The sequence below is a fragment of the Peromyscus leucopus genome, chromosome 14, assembly GCF_004664715.2.
Source record: "Peromyscus leucopus breed LL Stock chromosome 14, UCI_PerLeu_2.1, whole genome shotgun sequence".
NCBI classification, from domain to species: Eukaryota; Metazoa; Chordata; class Mammalia; order Rodentia; family Cricetidae; genus Peromyscus; species Peromyscus leucopus.
In genome coordinates this window covers 81,441,451-81,444,666 of record NC_051075.1, presented here as the reverse complement: position 1 = coordinate 81,444,666, position 3,216 = coordinate 81,441,451, and the positions used below count along the sequence as shown (strand labels likewise).

The window sequence follows — 3,216 nt, the reverse complement described above, 5'->3', positions numbered from 1 at the left end:
GAAGGCTAAGGAATCTGAAGAACACTGGACAAATGAGACATCTAAAGAAAAAGGACAAATCATCTAGAAAAATGTCCTACAAAATAGATTTTCTTCAGTGAACCATGACCATACCTAACAGCGATCTTTGAAGTCTCCAAAAAGATGATGGTACTACACAATGACAATTCCATCAGGACAATGATCATGCCAAACTGACAAACACCACCCCAAAGTCAACTTTGGACTCAAAACTACTCAGGACATTATTGGGATGACTAGCTAAAATGATACAGCCTCATAGACTACTCCAATGAGGATTTGACCATAGTCCTAAATTTTCTTTGTTTCTCCATAAAATTACCAGTGCTGCAAGTCAGAAGGTAGTAGCCTAGAAAACTATGCCTACATTCCCAAACAATGGATTATGGATGTTTGACATTGTTTGGAGATTGGTTAAAAATTGTTATTGGTCATAGTCAATGTCTTTCTAAAAGAAGAAAGGGGGATTATAGAAATGTATTATATAGAAATGATAGGATAAAAGTGTAGATTATTGAATCTACTCTAAAAAATGTTAGGATAAAAGCATAGATTATTGAATCTTCTCTGACAAGAAAAGAAGATATATATATATATATATATATATATATATATATATATATATATATATATATATATATGTAGGTTATTGAGTTTACTGTGAAAAAAGATACAAATGGGATAAGATAAAAGGGTAGATTATTGAATCTAGTCTGAAAACAAAAAATATATAGATATAAGATAAAATGGAAGATTATTGAATCTACTATTAAAAAGCAACTACTAGTTTTAATATTTACATTGGTTTGGAATTTTGTATATTGTATATAAATTTTGTATATTGATACAAAGTTAAGATTAATTTTGTTAGAAAATACTGTAAATACAATTCTAATCTTGTTCAAAGTATTGTACCTATATAGTTTATTTAACAATGTAATGTAAATTGTTAGTCCTTGAAAGTCATTATTACCAAGTAATTATGATATAAAGAAATGAAAGTTAGTAGTTAGTTATTACAATTGAACTTGTGGTCATATTAGGTATGTTTTCAAAGTCAAACAGATAATTTTTTAAAAATAGAAGGTGTCTTCAAACACCTCAGAGGTCTATAGAATATGTCATTTAAGACATTTTAATCATAGACTCTCTTTTTGTTACTATGAGGCATGTCTGCTTCTGGCAGCACCAATCTATGTCAAAGAAGATGATGAACACTGAACAAAAAGGCTGGGATGTTAAGTTTCAAACCTGGAAAAAAATGGCTGAGATACCTATTTAAATATTAAAGCAGAAAGTAGTTGCCAGATGCTCCCTGAATCCCTCAGTTCATACCTGTTAAAGGGCTCTCCTGGCTGGCCTCCAGAGGCTGGACACACCTCGAAAAGTTGCTCTTCCATATGTAATCCAATTATTTTAGTTACCTATTCCTTTTCATCTCTCTTTTGGGCTTTTTGCCTACTTCATCTTGTTCTACTCTGCCCCTCCCCACTCCTCACATAATTCCATTCTGGACTCTCACATATCTCCAGCCTCTGGCTTTGCTCTCCCACATATCCATAATAAAATTTCTTCTTCACCATACCTGGGACCAGTCAGGTTCCTTTAATATTTTAATTTTTTATACACTAACAACCTTCCCCAAGTCCCCACAGAGTTACAGCCTAGGTCTCAGCAAAACTTAATGTAAGTTGGTCATGTCTGTTTAAGAACAAAGACAAGAAGTTAGGTGAACAAAATGTAGTGGGAGATACAATGATGAAAGATTAAGTAACTGAATCAGCTAGAAATAAAAACAGAACATATCTGTGCATAGTTCTTATGGAAGCAGAAAGAATTGAAACCTATTAGGGATGTAGGTTACTGAGTATGACCTCATATCCCTCATGATTCAACTAATCTCAAACACTGTCCTAATCAGAATACTGATAAGGCTTTGCTTTGAAACTCATTAGCGAAAATCATGAAGAATACTGGAGACCTTTCTTAACATTTGATTCTTTGACATCATCAGAAACATTTCTGCTATCAGAGGTGATTTTTTTTACATGTAATTTATGTTAGACTGATATATATATATATATATATATATATATATATATATATATATATATATATATACCCTAAATTGTGACAAAAGAGAATTCAATTATCACAGACTTCACAGAACATATATGAGGTGACAACTGTGACCACATAAAGCACTGCTCAGTTATGTCTGAACCTGTTCCTGCACTGTCCCATTTCATGTGCTCTCTGCGCCCCCTGCTGTTTCTGAGCACTGCTCCGGGGAGGTTTGTGTCAGGGTTCACACTGAAGGTCTCTCACTGTGTTACTAGTACAGTAATAAATGGCGGTGTCTTCGACTTTTAAACTGCTCATTTGCAGGTAGAGGCTGCTTTTGGAATCATCTCTTGAGATGGTGAATCTGCCTTTCACAGACTCCGCATAGGTTGTTGCATAGTTATCTGGTTTGTGTTTAATTCTACCAACCCACTCCAAGCCCTTCCCTGGAGCCTGACGGACCCAGTACATCCAGTAGTTACTAAAAGTGAATCCAGAAGTTGCACAGGAGAGTTTTAGGGAACCTCCAGGCTGCACCAATCCTCCCCCTGACTCCACCAGCTGCACCTCAGACTGGACACCTGCAAAAGTAGAGAATCCTGTCAATAAAGACTCACAAATGTCCACTGTCCCTCTCACTCATGTCCACTCAAGCACTGAGTATCTTTCCTTATCAATAAGTTACCTTTTAAAAGAGCAACAAGGAAAACCCAGCTCAGTCTCAACTCCATGTTAGATGTTCTGTGTTCAGTGATGATCAATAAATGGGAAGACCTGTGAGTACAGAGCTGGTACCTCTGTCAGAGCTGTAGGGTCAGGGCTGGTTTTCATGTGCAGAGGGGAACATAATTTGCATATCTTCCTGCTATATCATGAGCTCAGAAGCAAGAGCCTTAGTGAAGACAAACCATGATGCAATGTCTGAGATGAAATAAAGACCAAAATTGCATTGAAAGCACTGAAGTATGATTTATTTTCCTGGATACAGCTTATTTGATAGAGTATTTTTTGTGTGTCTGAAGCCCTGTGCTCATCCCCACCATTTTATGATAGGCAAGAGGATAGGGCCAGAGAATTAAAGGTTTGTGTTATGCTTAGGTATATGAAACTGTTTGTCAAAAGAGTAGAGAA

General features: G+C 35.8%; 1 pseudogene; it reads right to left on the bottom strand.

Moving 5' to 3' along the window:
• Positions 1-2,229: 2,229 nt before the first annotated feature.
• LOC114688591 lies at positions 2,230-2,911 on the bottom strand (annotated as a pseudogene).
• Positions 2,912-3,216: the final 305 nt, after the last annotated feature.